Raw genomic sequence first — 24,696 nt, 5'->3', positions numbered from 1 at the left:
TCCGTGCCCGTAATTGTTCAAGCACCACTTCAATCGGAATTACTTATTTAAAAGCGAGACGTACGGGTTCACGTGTTTCCGAGAAACTGAAATGTTCTTAATGATAACTTTGAAAATGTATTTGGTTTGGATCGCAGAGAGGTATTAATTAGGTATTATTAGTATTAGAAATTCTGTCAGAAATAATCTCCATTACTGTCTGTGTACGGGGTGTTAAGAAAACCATTTAATATTTATATGGTGTACAGAACACTCTGTGCTGAGCAAAAAGCCTTAGTGATCATAGGTCAAAAGGTCAACCGTTTCTGAGATATCAACATTTTTGTTCGCTAGCATTATCTGATCATTTTACTTCTGTTTATGCTATTCAGTGTTTACAAACCGCGTTCTGAATGTCCTCCGTTCAAGTGCCAGAGTTCAAGTCCCCCGCGGTAGTGGGGATAATTCCGCGACGTTTATCACCCAGGCGTTGGCGACATATATAGAGAAATCACTGTAGCTATATAAATTTTTTTTCAACACCTTGTATTTATTTCACCTTCTAAATAATTCCTTCGATTAGTTGGGTAAACGATTTCGATCTAATTATGAAATTAATATTCACCGATTAGGAGGGTCACGGTAATGGACCTAATCATTCATATTTAGCGTTAACGCGAATGATGTCTCTGGGTGCACACGTCTATTCATGGCTATACATGGCTATTCACTATCGTAGGAGCCTGTTTATGGAAAACCGAAACATTCACGGAATTACGCGTGTCCATTAAGATGTCTTCAGCATAGGAAACACTTGGCTGGCTCCTCTGCCGGTTTGTGTAGGGTGAGACACACGTTTTTGGAGAGAAGAGAGAAAAAAAGAAGAAGAAGAAACGGTCGGGTGACGTTATCCAGGTTAGCCTGGTGCTTTTAAAGTGACGTTTTACGCTTCTCCCGGCTCGACGGAACGCACGGCCACTTTCTATCTAAATAAGTGGACCTCTGCGGACGCGAAGCCGGAGCTCTCTTGCTTTCACTATCTTCGTCCGAGTGAGACATCGGGGTCCTTCCTGGCAAGGAGATTTTAACGCCTGGGGACTTTTATGGGCGAGATCACCTTGGGAGGTGAAGGGCGGCCTGTTTTCAGTCTCCGAAAGGGCCACGGGATTTTATTGCGTGCGCAGACGCCTTGTAATGATACTCGATCGTCGTCGTCGTCGTCGTCGTCGTCGGTCCTCTTCGCCGACGGAATCACTTCAACCACTTACCGACTTCTGTCACTGCTCGAGCTTTTGCAGATGGGAAAGTGGAGGACGTTCAACGGGGATGTCATTAACCTCTCCGAAATCAATTTTTCATATCGAAACACTCCTGAGAAATTCCGTGAATAATTGGACACTGTCAGGAACGCCTCTTCGGAGAACATCTCCGACGATTTCGGAAGTAATACACGAATTATTATTCAATTTATCGAACGTCCCGCGACAAGCGTTTTATCCGTCCGGTTTCGGACGTTTATGCAACGGTTATTATAATTTATTTTTTTGTTCGAAGGTTTCGGTAGTGTAGAATATACTGATTCTAGAAAATGTTTGTTCTGTTCATTGCTGCAAATATATCGGTTCTTCTTCTGTTTCTGCAATATTTCTTCAGTAAAATATTATACGTATTAAATATTTATTACATATTTTACTTATATTTCTGTTGAACATTCAATTGTTTCACATATTACTCGGATCATTCAGCAACGTGTAAATCACTAAAAATATACAGATAGCATTTATACAATTGTCAAGAACTCAAGACTCACATACATGTGTAATTCTATCTTTCCTATATTATTGACAATATTAACCCTTAACGCTCCGACTTTTAATTGTGAATACACCGGCAACTCCAACTTATTCTCATCATACTTCGACTTGCAAGTTTTTAAGTGTCGGATTTTAAATGCTACAATGACGTGTAAATGATAATATTAAAGTGATTCAAAACAATCTTTATTCATCTCAGAAGTAATATAATTCTGATTACAATATTTATATTAATCGGTCGCACATCGGTGGTGCCTGAGAGGCACACTTGGACCGTTGAGGGTTAACAAATCGGCTTTACTGTGTTAATATAAAGTGAGTATATCGATTTTCATAACGAAGGAATTCGATTTGACCAATTTTTATTTGTCACATTCGCCTTGTGTTTGTTTTAGACAAAATTACTTCTTTCCCTCTTGATCTCTTGATCTCTTGGCTCTTCATCTCTTGAGGTCATCGTCGCTCGCCGACACACGCTACGCAAATAATTGCGCGCGTCGAGAATAAGCGGAACAGGCTCCGCTTCGAGTACCTTCGCCGGAGAGCAGGATCATTCTCCTTGACACCCTTGGCCTCCTTATCCCCCTTACTCCAGCAAACCTTTTACGAGGGCACTTTTATCGACGCCTGTTGAGTTTCTCTCCTGGACTGATCGAAGCATGGTTAACAAGAAGGTCTCGGTTAGGGGCGGCCTGTTTTTATCTGAGAAAAGGGACGCAGGCTTTAGGGGAGTCGGCAGCTCATGCGTGGATAAGAATCATCGCGGATCATCGAGCTGAAGGGCGTCGAAAGTGACACCGTCAGTCTGTTGCCAGTCCTTCTATTTACCTGCTATGGCAGCTCCGAGATTACGGGGCTGAAGAAGACAGTCTGGAACATGTTCATACGTTGCCCGGGAAAATGGTCTTCGTCATCTCCAGCTTACAGAAACGACTGACGATAGGATACAATTGTTATCCAGCTCTTGTTTCGTGCAATCTTGACAACTTTTGTGTAGCTCTTGTTCCTTGGACTTGTTGCAGACAATTTGAACCTGTTCTTTCATGGGCTTCCTGTTTGTCCATTTGTGGCGCAACATTCTCTCTTCTCGAGTTGAAGCGTTTCGTGTCCAATTGGAACGAGAATCAATTTGCGGAAATCTCCGCGGGTGAAGCCATCTGTTCGTTGGCGCATGCTTTCACAGCGCGCGGACAATGCGATCGCGAGCAGCGTGGGACAGGCTCTAAATGATACGCAACAAGTCCCGGGGCGAGAATCGACGAGGCTGCTAAAAGGACGCAGTGGGCAAATTCTGGCCAAGAGAACAGCGTGACGCTGGGCAAACTTTGCGCCCTGACAAACTTTCGGTGAACCCTGAAGACGCACGGTCGATCAATAGGGTCGCATAACAGCGCTGTTCCACGAGGGAAACGACGCGCTCGACCTTGTCCGAGAACTGTCTAGGACAATGTCCGCTGTTGTTAAATATTTTCATCGGCGTGGACATCTTTGTGGGGCTGGCCAACCTGCGGCGAATACTTCGAAGCAAACACGGGTGGTCCAAAGAACCTCGTTAGGCGCAGGGTCGCAACCATCCGGTCGATTATGCGATTGAGAGAGACATGATTGGGCCATTCCTGTTTGCACTTCTGGCCGTTCGTGGGTACAGGTCTTGGACTAAACGGTGGAAGATTTGTTATTAGCACGGGAAACCTTTGACAGAATTATTATTAACTCCACGGCACCCCCTATTTCCACTTGATATTATCGATAACATTTAATGTAATAAAAAGATAGAAAAATCTTTCTATGGAACTGTGCGCTTCAGCGGCGTGGTGTTTTTGAAATTTTTTGGAACAGCACCCCCGCTAATTTTAGCTGCGAGTCGCCACTGTTCCGCGGAATTAAATGATCGTTAAATAGAAAAGTTGATACTTTTGCTACTTCTAATTTCTCAGGAAGTTTCGTCAACGAACGTACAAGGTCGAATAGTATTTTATCAAGACGTTACAAAAAGACGGCCATACCACGGTGCAGTATTTTATGGAAACTCTCTGATAAAAAGTCAATCGAGCCAAATGGAGGAGCTGTCAATTTACGAGACGCTGACTACATCATTAACGGAACAGCCTCGGCACACGTGTCCGCTCTATTCCGTCAGGGTGTAAGAACCGATCTCTTTGAGAAGCCCACGCCCGGGTCCTCCTTTGACAGCGTCTTCGGAGGCTACCGATACACCTGGAACAATGGCCGCCGGCAAATATTTTCATCCCTCTGGACGTCTCTGTGAAACTGGCCAGCTCGCGGCCTATTCCACAAATACTAAGGGAGAAAGGTGGTGACCCTTCGAACTAGCCGGTCACTTCACGCACGGGACCCCGGGCCCATTCGTCCTTTTTGGTCCGATTGAAAGTGACCAATCCCTGTAACGTTGTGCCTACACGACGACCTTCTTTTCTTTCGCGCGTGTTCTTATAGCGCGAGCAGATGACTCGAGGCCCCTGGGTCTTCATCGCATTGTCCTCGTCCCCGTCACCGAAACCTTCCTGCACGCATTAGCCGTGTCAGCCAGTTTGTAGGCCACTCTGCGGGGGCGATTACTTGTATCGAGGGTTGCCGTCGACCCGGATTCAAAAGATCATGTCAATAGCTTCTCGCGGGTAAACCGGATCGCCCTTTGTTCGGTTTTGGTCGCTGCAACCGCTCTTGCAACGGAGGTGTTCCGCTGCATATTCTGCGTTAATGTCATTCCACATTTTATACAATTTCGAACGGAAATGTCATTTGCTGGGCCTCCAACGTCGACGATCCACGATATACAATGATTTCTCTATACATGTCGCCAAGGCCTGGATGATACACGTCGCTGGCAAGACCCGTGTTGTTGACATATATCGAGAATTCACTGTATCTAATTATTTTTTTATGGAACCTTTGTAAACACATCCGTGACATTTCTGTGATTAAAATGACACCCAACACGACACAATTTGGATCACAGTGACTCGTTCAATTCACGATATAATGGAACCTCGACTATCCGAACTGGTGGTACGTGAGAGAATTTTAGTAGCCTTGGGTTATATCCTGCAAATACAAAAATAGGTTTAAGAATTTGTTGCAATAAAATTGGAGGCTGTTTTTATAAAGAAATGATACGAGATTCATCAATGGTCATTATAGATGTCCAGGTGTAACACGTGAGTTATACGAGATCTTTGAATAAAAATATTCTGCATCGATTGTGGGGAGCAGTGGTTGGATAAAAATTGATTTCACCCTTTAATAGACTTTTTACGTTGAAAACAACACAACAATATTCTTGGATTTTTAATATTAAAATTTGCGGTCTCTTTGTGGACGAGAAATGGAATAACATAAAATATTTTTAGAGAATGTCCCGTACGAGTATCGTCCCATTTCGAATTAGCAGCTCATGATCTCACGGCCGTAAAAAATTAACATCGACGTTTATGGGTAGGGTTTCTCGCGAGATTAGGGAAACATGTGTACGGAATTAACGCCGAAGTAGCCTCGTGGACTCCCGACACGGCTGTTTCGTAAGAGAGAAAGATCCCGAACCGCGATCGAGCCATAAACTCCGCGATCCGACCAGAGAATACGAATGCGACGGCCACGGTTCCTAACGGCTCAACTACGGGATAGAGTCATCGATTCTGTCGCTCGTAAAGCTGTTATCTGAATACTCGAAGTGTCCAGTTTCTAACGAGCCACTGAACTAACGGCTGCCGTAGAAGGAATATCGACGAGTCTCGGCTAATTGGTCTTAAAGGAAGCGTAACAGTTTTTCGTGGCAGCTGGAGGTATCCGGTTACCGGCGACCGTAAAAGAATTTCGTTTAACTACCGAATAATGAGATTTACTGCCTTTCCGTATATTCTGGCGAGCTCTCATTACGGGTGAAATAAGTGAAATTAACGGGGCCGTTTCTCGGGGAATCAGGGAGACGGGTGAATTAAGATTTGATTTAAGGATATTTTTGAAACCCGAAGCAACTGACCCCATTAAGCATTAACGCCGATACTACACTCGGGAAGTCACGTGTGCGCGCTTTATTCGCATTACAGTGATTTCTCTATACAGGGTGTTTCAACTAACTCGAGCATCTAACATATCTCGATGGTTTTCTATGATAGAAAAAATTGCAGAGGAAAAAAATTAGTTGGATTCTTCTTGACCTCGGCTATCATATAGCGATAATAAAAATATATCGTTCCGTTTAAAAAAACTTCATTGACCTTGAAATCTCGGAAAATATAACCTTGATCAAATTTTTTTGTCTATCATAATATTTGCTCCTCTGAACCAATTAATGTTTTCAAACAAGTAAAAAACAAGCGAGATATTGTAGATGCTGGAGTTAGGTGAAACACCCTGTGTATGTCGCCAAGGCTTGGACGATAAACGTCGCGGAATTATCCCCACTACCGTATACTCCATGAGGGGTCGCAAAGCTCGAGAGGCCTCGGACGTCAAGGAGTGTAAACATAACACGGCTCGTGTTGTTGACATATACCGAGAATTCGCTGTAGTTGAAAATTTTCCACAAAAACATGGCAATCCGAACAATTCTAATCTTCCGCGAGAGTTGGGTCCGTTTCGACCCGCAGTTCTAAACGTCCCATCCAAATTCCAATTCTTTAGCTGCCGTTTTAAATTACTGTTAATGTTAAGTCTAATCGGAAGACCTTAAAGTGGCAGCTCTGGTTTCTATTGGCGATGGTTTCTAATTAGCAGCGTCGTTTCCACGGATGACAGTGATCCAGGGTTAAACGATTGCTCCCCCCCCCCCGAAAAGTGTCACGCAGGCCCAGCGCGTTTAACTCGGCATTTGTCCCGGTGTCTCTTAATCCGTCGCCGGCTAAACGGATTTCCAGCGGTACACATGTTCGCGAGTGAAATAGTTGTCAGTGGTTCCCATAGGTGGGCACAATGAGTGACTCCTCAACGAGCGGAATGGTGGGAGGGTAAGAAGGAGGGTCTTCTCGCAAAATGGTAGGCGAGGAGAAGAGAAGAGACGGGGGGAATAGAAGAGAAGAGAAGAGAAGACGAGACGCCCCTATGTTTGCTTGTGTTTGCTCGACCTCGCGGAAAATCCATTCAGCCTATGGGCCAACAGTGCTGCGTGCTCCCTATTGTGGCGTGCCACGGCGGTTGTTATGGTTACCCGTAGGACTCTGTCCCCGTCTTGTCTCTTGTTTGCCCTCGCTGCGTGGGTGTACACGGGGCACGAGGGGGCGCAGTCAAATCTTTCGACCCTCGGCCCGTCTCTGACGTCTCTTTGTCGTCCTACTGAAATTTATGTCGAGGAATTCTCGAGAAATCACCTATTCATACCGATCGCCGCGTTTAAGATCGATTAGGTAGACGATCGGCGCGGCAGGAAACACATCCGTGCCACGCAACAATCGTTAGACATTAGTTAGCTGGCGTTAGTAATCACGTGGCCACGAATAAGCAACTATAGTCAACGCTAGAAACGACTGATTTCGGATTCTTCGTTTTACAATTGAGCCTTTTTTTTTAAATGGTATAAGTCCACTTTCGGGAAAAAATGAGTTAATGGTAAGTTTTTACATGTCTTCATTTCAATTATTATTTTTTACATCCGTCTCAGTGTAGCCAATGTCTATAAAAATATGGACTTAAATGTCCTCTTTATTGTTAGGTTATTAGTATGGTTATTATATTGCGTTATGTATCATACATTACCTTACATTGTTATTATTGAACGTGGTATAAGTCCATGTGCAGCTAAAAAATCGTATATTTTCTTTAAAAATTATAACAATTATTATTGCATAATACAATTTAACCGGTTTATAGTGTTAAAAACATCACCCGAATTGATGAACGTTTGCCAAAATTTTTTAATTAATTCAAACGCATCCCTTAAATATCTCGATGTATGAAAAAATGAACTTATACCACTTTCAAAAATAACGGCTCAATTGTCGAGGTTGTGCAGGGTCGTCGAGATGAATCCGGAAAAGTCCTTGAAACAGTTCGAGAATTCAAAAGGAATCAATTGAAGTCGGAATCAATTTTTTACAAATAGGCCAGTCTGAATTATGAAAGAACAGCGAAGTTGAAGGGGATTGCGGCCATCTTGAGATTTTCGCACTTGCTCGGTGGCTTACGTAGCGAGTTACCTTATCGACAATTACATTCGTATTTAGTATTTGTATTAGTATTAGTATACTAGTATACATTCGTATTAGTATTCGTATTTAGGGTGTTGTGTATGTCGAAGAACGTCTCCGCGGGCGATCCCGTGAGTCATTTGTCGGGAATAAGGATTCGCCGGTGGACAATGCGAGCTCGACCGTTGAGAAACGTGAAACCGGATGTTGGGATTACAGATCGTTCGCGAGAGATCTTGGCCCGAAGACACCGCGAGGGGAAAAAAAGGGAATCGCGTTCGTATTGTGTAACGTTTCCTGGCCAGGCGACGCGAAGGTGCGACGCACAGTGGTCCAGATCGAGGAATTAGCTTTTATTCGACAAAAAAAGCAACTTGGTCATATCGACGTTTATCGAATGTATATTGCTTCTTGTATGTCCATGACATTCGAAAGCGGCGAAATTAACGAGATTTATTAAAAATTGTGATTAGAACAAGCATTTAAAAATCAACATCGTAATTGTCATATATTTTTTACTTAGCAATGTTATCGCAATTTTTCGGGCATTTCCAGCGATCTGACAAGAAAATGTTTCAAACAGAAATTATGCAGTAATTACTCCCCCATAAAGTTCAATATAAAAAATAAAAAAATTTAACATGTTATCGCAATTTTTCGGGCACTTCCAGCGATCTGACAAGAAAATGTTTCAAACAAAAATTATACAGTAATGGCTCTTCTATAAAGTTCAATATAAAAAATTAAAAAATTTAACATGTCATCGCAATTTTTCGGGCATTTCCAGTGGTCTGACAAGAAAATGTTTCAAACAAAAATTATACAGTAATGACTCTTCTATAAAATTCAATATAAAAAATTAAAAAAATTTTTTTTTAAAATACAAACTTAATGTCACCTTGATTTTTTAAATTGTCACTATATATTTGTTACTTGATAATGTTATATTTGACGTCAAGACGAATCCAATGACCAACTTTACTATGGCTTGAAGTTTTGAAAGAATGCTAAAATCTTTGTGACCAGCTAATTCCCCGATCTGGATCACTGTGCGACGGGGATTGGTCCAGATATCGGAAGAGAGGAAGAAATTATAGTAATTCGAGTAGCGGATCGGAATGGTTGCATGTGTCCGCTTGGACTATCCAGCTACCTTTCTTCTTTTCCGATCCCCGTACGACAACGGAGAACAATCGCAGGTGCGACCGCGTATAATGTTACCGGAATGAAGGAGAAGATGAAAAGGGAAAAAAAGGTTGGGTCCTCGGATAGGTGTAACAGCGGTAGCAGGGCTAATGCGTGAATCTACGATGTTTTTAGGCCAGATTAGGAAGAAGCGGGATCAGGGTCGACGCAACAGGTGGACCCTTTTACTGTCCGCGGGTACCTTCATTTTTTCCTTTTTTTTTTTTCTAACGAGACACTAAAGCCCTCTTTGGTAGTAATGGATTTGCTCGGGAGAACGTAGACGGTGCGGAACAAAAAATATTCGGATGTCTGCAGGTCCCTCGATTGCAACGATAACTTTTTAATCCCTGTACTGGTTTTTCATGCTTTCAGCAATTCGTCCTGCTGCTTTACGAGCGCAGTTAACCCACTATAGGTCCCGTGTTTCTTTGGAGTTACATATTTAAATACGGAGTCGGTTGCGCGGAGAGAGAACGATGCAGAGTGACAGGTGTAATAATTATTTAATTGACATTAATTAGCATGCGAGGAAAGTTTTTGGGTTCGGTGAACGAGCAGAATAAGTTAGAGTCGTGGACCAACTCTTTTTCTTGAAAATAAAGAATTTATTATTATTGTTATTCAAAACGAGTGCACGTATACAACATTTTTCGAATGTTACGATAACTTGATAATTAGACTGCAGACATTTATATAAAGGATTTTTGAAACCAATTGCTAGAAATAGAAATTCAATGAAAATGTGTTTCTTCTTTTAATAAATTTAATAATTAAATAAAATATAATAATAATTTGAAATTTTATAAATTAGGTTTTATGAAGTCCACGGTCTAGCGACAACGAAGAAACAAAATGTTTAAAAAAATTGAGATTTTGAGTTCCTGTAAAATAAGAAGGAAAAAGTTGTTGTGGCACGACTGATTGGTCGCTGGCAATTTCGAACTTGATATTTTGCCGAAAGTTCTGCAATCAATGAATCCTGCAGAGGTGCAGAAGCAAGGATTCGACGCAATAAATCGCGAGTAGAGTTTCACAGGGTTACGATGCGAGGTTTCGTCTGATTAATAACCCTTGAAACGTGATATTTACCTGCCTATCGCAATTTGAGAACGGAAAGGTTTCTCCCAATTTAAGTTTTTAACGATGAAACTGGATATTCCAGATGAATTTACGGGCGGGACAATTGCGTTCGAATTTCAAACCGTGCTGCGAGCGACGCAATTCTAAGGACGGCTAAGGCCGATTTATAAGGGAAGCCTATCGGCAAAAAATGGCAACTTCTTCAAATTACTCGCTGTGATTCAGACGGAAATCGTGGGGCTTGCCTCTCCACGTTTCGACTCCCTGTAATAAAATATTTCTCTGCTGTATAAGCTGCTCGATGACAATTAAACACTGAAGCGACAATCAAAAAACACTAATTTACGAAATTCAAAAATACAAAGTAACCGGACGAGGACTGCGAGCGATATGTTTTCTTCCATTTTCACAAGAAATTTTTTCTAAATAACTTAAAAATGCACTCACCACGTGCACTCTCTTCACTTATACGTAGTACATGTTTATGCAAATTAAAAATGTTTTCCATGGAATGCAAACGATGGAGATTGAATAAAAATGTACTTTAATAATTTTAATTACCATTTTTTAATACACAGGATATTTCTTAAAATTATTTAAGTTTCTTGTGTGCTACCGTCCAGTAAAAGTATAAGGAGACATGTCAGTTGATAGTTATAAAAGGGCCATTTTTACCATTTGGAAAGGGATACTAAAATTGAGTTATACACATAAATTGATTACATTAATAGTAGATTAACTAGTAGATATAAAAAGATTATACATTAAATTATTAAGTATTGAATAAATATTCACACACATAATTTTTCTGTTTTAGGTTCATCGAGAAGCCAGTGACATCGGGGACCTCATTGATGTGGTATCCCTTCGCGGTGCGGGGTGAGTTTCTTCATCAAGGGTCATTGTCCTGTTAACCCTGTTAAAAATTAACGTTTGTTTAAACCGTGTTCAAATCGAATTTCATTAAGACTTAGAGTACCTAAAAGGATGAGGGGGTAATCATCGCGACGAACTTTACCTGTGCAGTTTTAATTTCGTTAACTAAATTGTTACTATTTCATCAGCTTCATTGAAGTGGTGGTTTCGCAGTGGTGTTTCGTTTCGAGAAATCGCTGCGAAGAGCTATAGCGGATTTACAATTGTCGCCGGTCGGAAGGAAGGGATGATCAGATTTAGCCTCTGAAGATTTGGGTCGCGAGTATGGTTATCCCGCTGCCGTCATTCTCGGTCTCTCTTTTAAACCACTTTTTTTTTTTTAACATCGTACCCTGGCTTTTCCCACGACGTCATGTGTACGGCTGCACGTGGTCAGTCGGTTTTTTCGTCGATGCTTGCGGCTTCTTCCGAATACTTTTTTTCCATCGCGGTCGTATCTGGAAGAGATTATCTATTAATAGACGAGAGCGTGCTCTGTTCTCGTCGCATGGATATTTTTTCTTGGATTTACGACACCGACTGCTATGCTAGACGTAGATCGAAATCATAACACGAGCCGGTGGCTGCGCAGCGCTTACAACTTCTCCATTTTGCTCGCTAGTGGTATTCAACCACCTTCTGTTAGAGTACCAACGTTGGCTTCATAACTGTAGCAGACGATCAAATTATTAGAGCCATTTGCATAAATTAACAAACTTGTATTGACAAAAGTAATGCCTCATAAAAATGGCAAGTATTTATTTAAATCTCGAATAATTTCAATAAATGCAAAATAAGAAATTTGGAATCCGTCATCCGAATGCTCTTCGGATTTTTATTGAAATGGCAAGATTGAATTTATTTAAATTTCGACTATAATATGTGCTTGAATCAAGAAACGTGTACAATAATTTCCAATGGAAGCGCCTTTGTAATTTCAATAATTGCAAAATAAGAAATTTGGAATCCGTCATCCGAATGCTCTCCGGATTTTTATTGAGATGACAATATTGAATTTATTTAAATTTCGACTATAATATGTGCTTGAATCAAGAAACGTGTACAATAATTTCCAATGGAAGCGCCTTTGTAATTTCAATAATTGCAAAATAAGAAATTTGGAATCCGTCATCCGAATGCTCTCCGGATTTTTATTGAGATGACAATATTGAATTTATTTAAATTTCGACTATAATATGTGCTTGAATCAAGAAACGTGTACAATAATTTCCAATGGAAGCGCCTTTGTAATTTCAATAATTGCAAAATAAAAAATTTGGAATCCGTCATCCGAATGCTCTCCGGATTTTTATTGAGGTGACAAGATTGAATTTATTTAAATCTCGAATATAGTATGTGCTTGAATAAAAAAACGTGTACAACAATTTCCAATAGAAGCGCCCTTGTAATTTCAATAATTGCAAAATAAAAAATTTGGAATCCGTCATACGAATGTTCTCCGGATTTTTATTGAGATGACAATATTGAATTAATTTAAATCTCGAATATAGTATGTGCTTGAATAAAAAAACGTGGACAATAATTTCCAATAGAAGCGCCTTCATAATTTCAACAATTGCAAAATAAAAAATTTGGATCCGTCATCGGAATGCTCTTCCGATTTGCATCGCAACGCAAAAATAAAAAACGTTTGTGTTTGTGCAAATGAACGTATGCAGTTATGATCGTACACATAAAACACGTTATGAACGTAAAAAGCACTACTAAAAGTGCTATGCCGGTCCTGGTGAATGGCCGTGGTCCTCGCGAACAGGAAACAACAAGCACGAGATCACCGATATGAAGGAACGGGTAGTCAGGTGATCGAATATCGATCGGGAATCGTTGCACGGTTAGGCGAGAGGGAGAGAGAGAAGTTGACGATGAAAGAGGGAACCGGAAGTGGTCACTCGAGACCAATAATAATTGACTGCGGAGGGCAGGCGCACTCTCGGCCACGCTGTTCAGGCATGTGCGCGAAATTTCGAACAGTTCACGGGAAGAAAAAGTGCTGGACGTCCGTAATGCGAGACACACGTGGTCGAAAGTTGAAACTGTTCGGTCCCTCCCTTCCAGGCCCTTTCTCCTCGTCCTTGACAAATGTGTAATCGGCCAGACACCTTGCGACGCCGAGGAAAACACTTCTACACCCTCAGAACGATTTAGGCAGCGTTGAAATTTTACTTCGCAAAAATAATATTCAGATTTTTAGCAATTTTTGCTGTAATATACACAGGCTCGGGAAAGTATTCGAACTCCCTTTAAAACAGTACAACTTTTTTCAAATTGGACCAAACGACCTGACATTTTTTGAGCAATTAGAAGAATTGGTTTACCGAATGGCGTGGAAAAAAGATTTTGAACAAATTGCAATTGCTAGGAATTATAAGCACAAATAAAAATGTCACTTTTCACAACTTTTTTATTCGAGCCTGTAATGAAAATTTAAAATATGCGTTTTGTAGATCTATGTTAGTTATATTGAAAATTTCGTCGACATCACGCAGAGTAAAACGGCACACATCGAACCTGTGGATTTTAATAGGAAACTGACCGAACGATTTTCACCACTTTGAACTATTTGCAGCTCGTGTGTATATTAATTGATTTCGATGAAATCTTCAGCACGTGTATAACTAACATAGATCTACAAAACGCATATCTTAAATTTTCATTACAGGCTCAAACAAAAAAGTTGTAAAAAGTGCCATTTTTATTTTCTCATGTAATTCTTACCAATTGCGATTTTTTCCAAATCTTTTTTGCACATCATTTGGAAAACCAATTCTTCTAATTGCTCAAAAAAGGTCAGGTCGTTTGATCCAATTTCGAAAAAGTTATACTGTGTTAAAGGGCGTTCGAATACTTTCGTAAGCTTATGCATGTCCGAAGATGCGTCAGTTCCTCGTAAATGCGTCTTCACGAACACAATAATTTCCGATCGTCGACTAAACGGACTTTATGCATTTAATTTGTATCATTTTAATACATTTTCGATTAATTTTGAGTGGGTAGTAAGGTTCTACACTGAATTCGTGTGAGGTAACGACGCACGTTTCTTCAATTCTAGCTGCATATGTGCTACAAGGTGGTGAAGTAGCACACAAAACGGCCACATAAGTCAGCCTGTATATTTAGAACAGTCGTTGAAAGTGTTTGGACGACAAGCTTTAGCGCAAGATCGTGTTACTAGCCAGCTTTTCGTCGTTGTCGCCTGATACGCGTTTAACAGTCGCCGTGTCAGAAATGTAGGAGGGTCCCGGACCTTTTCAGTCTGCCATAATTAATGACGGTGTTAGGTGGGTGATGATCGATATGCTTCAGCTTATCCTTCCGCAGACTTTTCTTTCCCTATTCCCCCTTATGGAAATGTTCGTCAAGATGAAAATATTAATAACATAACGTACTTATTCGACGTCAGCGGTTGCGTCAAATTTTTCCAGAAACCGTTGCAAATAGTCTGTTCAGAAAATAATATAGCATTTATTTTATATATAAATATGCTCGACAAAAAGATAGTTTGACTGACAAGATAGAAATTTTTGGTACAATAATAATTGTATTTGCAACTAGAAAACAGTTGTAAAATTGCTAGTACACTGAAATACAAGTCCCAATGAGCAGCTTAATTTTTCAAAGCTCCAACGGAAGCTCGTACGATTAAGAAAAGAGGACGATAGCGTTTGGTCACAGTATTTACCGATCGTTAAATCCGCCGATGATCGATAAGCGGCCGTTAATCGCCGAAGTAATTACGTTCTCGAATACATTTCAGTTTCCCGTATACATGTATATTCGTACTCCCGGGATGATGATTTATTAACTTTCCTCCTTCGTTACGCGAGACCGTTCGAATATAAAATTATGAAGATGTGTCTTTCTTTGAAAGGGTCCTCTTGTTTTCCTCTTTAAAGTTCATCCGCGTTCGGTCGACGAAAGAAAAAAAAAAAAGGGGAACCGTGTACAGGACGGACGAGAAGAGAGGTTAACGAAGGCGACGTTTTTGTTCGAATTAAAAACGAATTAAATCTCATAAAGAAGTGATTGATGGATCCATGTTCATTGCGATCCTTTCCTTATTCCTGTAAGTACCACCTGTCACCGTGCTTCATTAATACGCGTTTCGTGAGTAATCAGAACGCGATTTGTGGTCGGCTATATTATAATTTTTGCAACGGTGGTTCGAGTCCCCAATCACTTTAGGATTTATTAAAGGGGCGTGGTCGAGGCCGAGCAATCTACGTCGTTCGTTACTTAACGCTGAGTCAGCCAATCGATGCACTACTTTTTGACATCTTTCCGAAAAAATATCGATATTTTATACGACTTTGAACAGCCTATGGAAATGAGAGTATTAAACTCTCCGGTGACCGTATCCATCGTTCCTTTCGCAGACATTCAATTTAATCTGCAGTTTCGGTGTCTCAATGTACCGTATTTCATGAATAATGCAGCTGTGTTAGTGATCCTGAAATGATCGCTTCATTCTGTTAAACTTCGTGCGTAGAAGACATTCGGATAGAGTCCTGTTGCAATTTTTCACTCTGTACAATAGATTTTAAACAAAGGTACGCTTTGGGAATGGAATCGAGGAAGTTTAAAATATTCTTTTGTTGTATATAAAATTAAAAATTCTTTCGTATAGACTGCCATGTTCTTTGCAATTTTTACTCGCAAAAGATATAATAATATACGAATTCTATGCAACGTAAACTCCAATATATAAATGGAATCAGTGTAAGCAAAATAAGAATAAAATCTGAAAAATAGCCTCAATGGAGGTTGATAAAAAAAAAAGTCAAAAGTTAAATAAAAAGAAAAATAACAATGAAATCCCTTGCAAAATTTCTGTGCATAGCAGGATAGACATTGTTTCGTATAAGTTTTTTCAACGGAACATGTAGCGTTTGCGATTGACACGGTAGACGCCGCACAGTGGGCAATTTGGACGAAATCGGATTCAAAATCAAAGAACTTTCGATAGAAAGGAGGTAGAGCGATGAAAATTTTTTAAAATTAAAGCTGAAACTATGTAGAATATGGGAAAATAGAGAGATTATTACCATCCGATCATTTCAACGAAAAAATGACTTCATTAGTTTTTGTCACAAAAATCTATTTTTTGCAAAATCCTGAGGTCGTAGACAAATTTCGATTGATTTGAAATCAGCGTGAAAAAATCTATGGGAAATGGTGTATAGCATGTTACAAAAAAAATTTTTCCGCCCGTGGTATTGGAAAAACTAAGATTTTCTTGAATTTGTGCGCGTTTAACGAATTTTCTCAAGGTTACAAAACGTTCGTACCACAATCTCTCTATTTTTCCCATATTCTACAAAGTTGCTGCTTTCATTTAAAAAAGATTTCATCGCTCTACCCCATTCCTATCGAAAGTTCCTTGATTTCGAATCCGATTTTGTCCAAATTGCCCACTGTGCGCCGCACTGATCGAAAGGTTCTCGAAAAGAGTGGTGCGCCTCCGAAAGGGTGAATCATGCGCATTGCATGAAGCTTTGACAGCGACAGTGTCTGCTCTTGGTGCTGGAAGCTGCTCGACAAAGACAACCGACAGGCTGCTCAAGGAGCAGCTTGAGGATGCTTTCGGGGCTGTTGGAAACCTTGGTGCGCGAAGTTACAAATATTTCTATCATTCAGCCGTTTCGTACAATGGCCGCTGACTGACAATGGGCGTTGGACTCGTGAGTTTAGTGGTCCTCGGTGCGTCGGCCACCGGCATAGTCGTAACCCGCGTCCCCAGCGACCGGAAAGCTGTTCGAACAGCTTCGGGACGTTTCCCGGTCGAAGTGTGCCACGCCAATGGCCCATTATCCACTTAGTATAGGTTTCTACGAGCCCTCGGCATATATGGGTGCGCCCCGTGTATTCCGACTGGTCTCGTTCTCCCGCTTCTTCATTTTCTATGGGGGTTTTTCTTTGGTTAGATTTACGATTTCTCGTGCACGTGTTCACAAAAGGAATTTTCTAAAAGGATTCTTCGACTCGAAAGGCGCGAAAGAGCGAGCGAGAGGGTAGAACGCTGCGCAACCGAGTGCACAGGACCGATTCTTCCCTCTTTTCTTCGGCTAGAATCGGCCGGGATACGTGGGAGGGTAGCTGTAAGGAGAAGGGCTCGTTTCTGCTCGTCGCACGGCACGATTGTCACGGAACGCAAGAAAAATCGATACCTAAGTGGCGAGGGATCTCTTTGATCGAGCTAACGTTTTCTTCGACTCTATCTCCCCGCGTTTAAGTGCCTTCGTATGGCGCCGAACGCTCGGAAAATTCGGTGAAAACGTCCTCCGAAGCCGACCGAGGCTCCTTCCACGCTATTTGCTTTCTGGACATCCTGATTCATCGCCTGGATTTTCATTAACCCCTAACGATATCGAGTCAGACTCGTGACGGAGATCCTGAACAGAGTCTAATGTATGTTATTGGTTTCCTTTAAACCGAAATAAAATTCTATTTTATTGTAGTCGATCCTTTGGAGAAAACATAGGTATACAATAAATGTAAACTCTCTTTGCTTTCTGTGAAATTCTGAACGATGGAGAATTTCTCGTCATTATAATCACAAAATAAATAGTAGTGCAAGTGTGTCCCTTATATCGTGCGCAAACGCTTTCAGAAAAATATCACGCACAGTTTAGTGAAACTTTCGTAGAAAAAAGATAATATAAAATTCCGTTGAAAATCGAGAAAATACAATAATCTGGAACTGAAATTTTAACGCTATCTCCTCTGCGTCCAACGTTAGGAAGATATGGTACGAAAAAGCTTGAAAGTCTTCAAAAATGAGGGATCAGTATATGAAGAGAGATACGCACACGCAAAGGGTATTTTCCGCCCTTCGATGAGCTGAGCCTGGAAAAGAATTATTTCTCTTGTCATTCACCAGCAAAAATGTTCAGTGAGCTCGATCCCTCCGTGGTCCGACTGGTTTTTGCTTTTATGCTGCTTTCAGCCGAGCGTCGAATAAAAGCAGCTAAGTTTGACTTTGAGTGTGACTTAATACGTCTATTATCAGAGCCAATAAGCCATACCGCCACCTGGCAGCGGTCCGGCCTCTTTCGATCGGCCATTTCAAAAATATTTCCGTAGCCCCGAGCAAGAATAACATCCCCGATGCGAATTTTCGCTCGGTGAGTTGATCCTTTCAAAAATATCAATTCCCGAATGGAGCCCCGACGTACGGTTCAGCCCAGCGAAAGTCTATAAGTTCGTTTTGCCAGGTTTAAACGGCGTCAAATAATACAATAATTGTCCCTTTTAGGAGTCGAAAAGGTGCATTTTTAAGAAATTTGTCTTCCCATAATATTGTACTCGGAAATTCGGCTTGTCGAGCTAGAGTCGGCCTGTCCTGGATCTTGACGCCTAGATCCATTGGCGTAACGATCTATAAAAATTCGATGCGATAGCTACAACGTATTGTTGCTTGATACAATTTTTCGCCGGTTTATTAACGTTAAATATTCTGACGTATTCGTATCGCCTGATTATGGTTTTTCTAACTAACAATATCATGAAATTAATGTTTTACAAATGAGGATATCGCGTTTGAATAATTTAATGTAAACTCACCGAGCTTTATTTATTGAAGCAATGCTATTGTTGTAATTTTGCTTTGAATTTTGTCGGAAAATTATGCGAAACATTTGGTACTAAAACGTTCGTTCAGTTTACGCCAGTGCTCGGAGTGCGCTACAATGGAGATCCGCAGTCTAGGCCACCTTTTGTCGAAAATAAGTTGGAATAACTCGAAAATCACTCCATAATGCTGGGCTCTCTGACAATAGAAAGTCCTTTTAGGAGGCCCGATAGGTCCCCGACTGACTAAAAAGGACGTCTAAATGTGACACGAGTGTCGGAAGAATCGAGTGGCCCTTCGTTCACGCACTCTTAAAACGCAGCGTCACCTTCATAACTTTTTGCAAAAAATTCTTTTTTATTCACCTGCATTTCGGTATTCCCCTATATTTCCTAATACTTATTGCGTTATCAATAATTTAATTTTTCTTGCCTTATATTATTGGTAAACTGCGGATCTTTATACATTTATGACCCGATTAGTAATATTCTGATTGCATTCTTACAGCAAGACGCCTTTTCCTTATTTGCTTAACCTTCGTAATTTGCACACAGACCCGCAGTCTACTAATAACTATTAATAATTGTCAAACGTTTCCTCTTCTCCTCGAAGTTGCTGTACTTTCTATTTCAAATCCTGTGCAACGTGGTTCTAGAACAGGGATATAATAATCGCGAGCAGGCTGCAGAACCGCAAATTGTTTTTGTAGGAAAATGGTGGAAGCAGTCCATGGTGTTCTCGACCCGATCGGATATCCGAACCACGAAAAAATTCTACTCTCGCGGAGAGGCGGCGGCGTTCAAATATTTGACAATATTTTCAAAAGTTTCGAAAACGTAACCCAACACTCCGCCACTTTCGGGCGCGGAGATTAGGGTCCTGTGCAGCAGCGGAATTCCTTTATGCGGTGGTAAAATCTCCCCGGTGAAAGCGCTCTCCTCTATTGGCGTATCCCCGAGCGATGGTATCGTGTTGCGCGCTTCCTGAGGGCTGCGCAACAGGTTAGATGCGCGAAGATCAGAACGATAATCTAAATGGAAAATTGTATTGAATCAGCAGCTACATAATGAAAGCCTCCAGGTAGTTGGCTACCCATATAATGACAGTTCATGCTCGTAATCTTAACCTCGGCCGGCTATTTTTTTCGATCCCCGAAAAACGGATCGAATGTTTATTCTTCCTTTATGATCCTGTGCCTCCCTCTCCTCCAGTCTCCGAGTTTGCTTCATTGTCATTTAATCCTTCGATTCGCTCTCCTTTGTGGTCGATGCTGGGAATACCACTGGGGAATCCGTAAATGGTTCCATTAGTGACGAAGATTCTATTCGGTCGAATCATTAGGTTGATCAGGTGACGATAACGCTCCCCTCTTCACTTTCGAATAAACATTTGATTGTAATAACATATAACTAATAATTATTCGAATATTGATTTCACAGAAATCGATATTACCTTATTTCTATATTATAAAAAGCTATATCAATATTAATGATAATATCATTAGTCGCTACTACAAGTTTATGTTATTTATCAATTCAATGAATTCTTTCTTTCTTTAACACTGTTTATTTTTCTTTAAACATTGACATACATTTTGAACAATTGACTTTTTGTATAAGCATATATTCATAATATAATTCATTTCGCAGACACTTTGTATGTTTATAGTTTATATAATACTAATGGAAAGTTAATATTCAACATTCATTATTATACTATGAATGGTATTGATGAAATATTTGTCGCACATGAAATTCCGATTAATTGTTATCAGTTCATAAAACGTAATAATATGAATGTGAAAATGTATGAATTGTGAAACAAGTTCGTTTCAAAGATTGAGATTGTAAAGATACATTTTATTATGCAATTGTGTTGCAAAAATGTTTAGAAAATGACATCGATATGTACATAATTCATACAACTTTTTAAAGACTAATATTTCAAGGTTGCTGTGCGAATCATGTGATTGTATGCTACGTAAAAATTATAGTTCACGAGGCTGGAGGTCCTGCGACTGCGAAGGACGAGTTGGTCCTTCTTGCGATCGCCATCTAACGTTGCAGGACTAAACTGTGCACTTTAGGGAAGTTAGAAGAACTATTGATAGATGGTGCAACGCACGTTGCCAAAATATATAAAAAATAATTGGTCGCTTTCAAGTTAACAAATATCAAGAAATCGATGTAAGTTCCTCGGTATTACAAAACATATATAAACAAAATTTCCTAAATACTCGTAATTATTTTTTTGCAAATGCCAGAAATTTTATGATTGCAACAATAGTAAGTTAGTTGTAAGTTACAATACTGTAATAAAAGTGTATTACGTGAATTATTAGTAGTAGACGATAGTTCTTACAATAAGTACTTACAGGTGTTTTATTTACTACCAGATAAATGCAGAATAAAAATATAGGTTTTTAATTCATTCGAGTTACGGAAAGAAAGTCTCTAAGGTCCAGATTATTATTACCTTGATCCCTCCAAGGTAATAGCAATAATCAATTTTTTACAATTGCTCATTTTTGCATTTCCACTACAAATAAAGGAGCGCGTTCCTACATACTTTTGCGAAGCATGTACGTTTTCTATGAATAATATAAAATTAATTTGATAAAATATTTTTAAAAATATTTAACAGAAAATATATATATATATTTATTTGTATAATGCTGATGTTCGTATTTAATTTGGGTCTTTATTTGATTCTAAAAGATAAATTTTGCATCTCAATCTACAATCTTATTCACTCCTTTTAAAAAAGACAATACGTTTTCAGATATTGACAGAAAATTTATTTTTTTTTTTTGTAAATTGGAATTTACAATTCCTTACAGCAGAGTTTCTCAGTTTCTTATAACGAAGTACTAAAAGCGATTAGTGAATTACTTTTATTTTTTTAGTCAATTTCCTGTTTAAAGTACTTATATCAACAATCTAGGAATTAAATAATGGTAACAGTAAAAGAAGAAGTAAAGGAGGGGAATAAACAGTAAATGCAAATAATTTGATTGTCACACATATTATTTGTTTAATACGATTACAATGAGTAGCCTAAACGTAAAGCTGGAATTACACCATGCAATCAATGTACGAAACGAAAGAGAAACGGCAAAACGCAAGACGATTACAATATAAAAATGGGAATACAAAAGAAAAACGAAACTCATACTACGAACGAGAGTGTACTAAATGAGAGGAAAACGACACAAAAAAAAACAACCAAAACGAATACAAATTACGAATTTTGAAATTCAAACCACGACAAAGAAATTTCGACACACCGACCTCAATTTTGAGGACCAATAAGCAGAACGCGCATCGATGCGAACTCGATCGATTCTGCTTGGACAATTATATCGTATATCACAAGACATCGCTCGAGCTTGGTTCTACTACTCTAATCTATCTTACAAATTATCGCATAATCTATGTGTGTCCTCTACGCAATTATCACAGTTTCCATAATGTCTCTTCAGACACGGTTTACAATTACGAAGGTCGAACGTTACCTGCTATATATTGCAAATTTCGGAAGACATTGTTTCGAGCCCTTATCGCTAGAAAGATCAATTTTCCTTACACCCTAATATTGCAACGTTCGGAAGACATACTACGAGATCATGATTCACTCTATCACAGTTTTACATCAATCTACGAACTAATATCACAGAGTAAATAATCTTAAATCGCTGCTATCACAGTTACCCGGAAACGAATTTCCAAAAATTGATCACAGATTCGACACTTTCTCAAAAATACGCAACCTCTCGAAAGAGTATCACAGTTGTTCATATTAAAGAATATGCACTGGGCGGCCTATGTTCTCGAACGGAGTTCGATATCGTTACATCTAAATAATAATCTACCTAATCCTAATATCACAGTTTAAGTCAGTCCATCGATATTATCTAACTTATGATCGTGTTCCACGGTATTGCAACGCGCTCCTTAAAGCTACATCTACTATGTCGAAGTAGTTCCATCACGAAGGTTAAGCCTAACACAATTAAAGCTCCGAACCAGGAGTTAATTGATGAATCTATTTACAAAGCTAAGTCCTAAGAGAAAAGTTGATTGATCAAGCCTACCTTAAGTCTACCGAACTCTACAAAGATTACAATCGATCATATTAAAGCTATGCGAGATTCCACGGCGTAAATAATTGGAAGACCTTACTAAACCCCGTTAACGAGCCTCCGTGTATCGGCGCGCACCGCTTCAGCTCCCGGAGAGTGGATCCCCCGGCGAGAAGGTGGACAGCAAAAACCCGGAGATCTTGATCCGATGTCAGTGTGTAATTTTCGTTGCCAATTCCCTGAACTCGTTCTCCAGGTTCTCGTTCCTCAGATTCCGAAGCTCTTCCTCGTCGAGCTGCATCCGTCGCGCGGTCGGTCCGCCCCCCGTCTCGTTGACACGGTTCTGCCGTTCGATCTTGTCATCCGCGCGACGGATCTCCTGACGGATCCTGCCGCACAGCCGGCGAACACTGGACAGAGCATTCTTGACAGCGCGTCGCGTGAAGAGCGCACTGTCAATACGTCGATCAGTCAACGGACTGACGGTCGCTCTGGAGATCAGGCTCTTCATGGTGGTGGGCGCCGCCGAGCAGAAAAACCGGTCGTGGCCTCTTGACGTTTCAGGAACCAGACTCTGGCTGGGATCGTTGTCGTTGATCGGCGGTGTTGTTCTTTGGCGTTGACTGTACCGGTACAACGTCAACGCACTTCTGTGTCTATGCGCGCGTTCGCATGTCTCTGCGCGTTTATCTGTCCTGTTCGTGCACGTAAGTACGTGTGGCCTGGCAGGAGAGTGCGAGAGAGACAGAGTGAGAGAGAGAGAGGGAGAGTGCAACAGACGAAGTACGACTGGACCACGTGCACTGCGGACGGATGCGACGCGAACTCCACGGATCCGATTTCCTGTTTCCCTGGAGAAGCGCACGTTTTGAGTAGGTGTGATTGAATGTGAGTTAGGATCACCAGTTCTTCCTCTTATATAGCCGCGCGGGGGCCTGCGCATGCGCAACGAACAAGTCGAGCAGAGGGTGGAGACACCCGTGCGCACTCGCGGCACAGGTACCTGCGTCGAACCGCGTGCGCAGAGGGCAGGTAGTTTCCACCCCTTCGATGTTCCTGCTCGACACCCCGGGAAAAAGGCGAACGATCAGCGAATAATTTGCATCTTCCATGCTGAGAACGTGAATTCGCGTTCGCCGAACCCTTTGTCACCGCTCCGTGGTCCGTGCTGTCCTTCCGGTTGCGCCACAGGCCGGAAGAGATTATGCACGTTAGCGCGAAGGCTATTCTCATGACTGTCGAGATTGTTTTACATTCTAACATTGATTATCCCAAATGGAGACAAAAGTCCCGACAGTCGAACGTTTCAAACATGCAAACATGATAATTATCTATTTAGAGGTTACTGCGAAGTTTAAAGTAGAGGCGTGACTATCGATCTTACTGATACTTGGCAATATATCGTCAAGATATCGTTGAAGCAAATTAAAAAGTATTGGTGCTTATTATCGATATATCGAGTCACACCTCTAGTTTGAAGTTGCCAGTTACAGCATACTTATACGTAAGTTTTCAAGTTACTCGCATAAATCAAGAATAAGTTGCACGATATAGCGCACATTTCTAATTTAGGTATCCTATAAACAGGCGATTGGACGATTTTCATTCATAATTAATAAAATTGTACAGGCAAACGTATGCGGAGAGCGATAGACCAGTATTAAAAAGAACGTGTAAATTAGAAGGAGAGACAGAAACGTCAAGAACCGGATATAAACAGGATTGACAGTCGCGTTCATCTCGGATTACGCGCGACTCGAAGGCAAAGGCGGATCGCGGAGGCAATCGAAAGGAATAAAAGAAGATCCAAGGAAAACAAAACAAGGGACGCCGGGAGGATGTCGGACGAAGGTGGAGAGGCGAAAGAAAGAAAGAGAGAGAGAGAGACGGAAGAATGAACTATTAGCG

This window comes from Halictus rubicundus, chromosome 1 (assembly GCF_050948215.1).
Source record: "Halictus rubicundus isolate RS-2024b chromosome 1, iyHalRubi1_principal, whole genome shotgun sequence".
Lineage (NCBI taxonomy): Eukaryota > Metazoa > Arthropoda > Insecta > Hymenoptera > Halictidae > Halictus > Halictus rubicundus.
The sequence above is the reverse complement of the archived record's forward strand: the minus strand, read 5'-3'. Positions refer to the sequence as shown.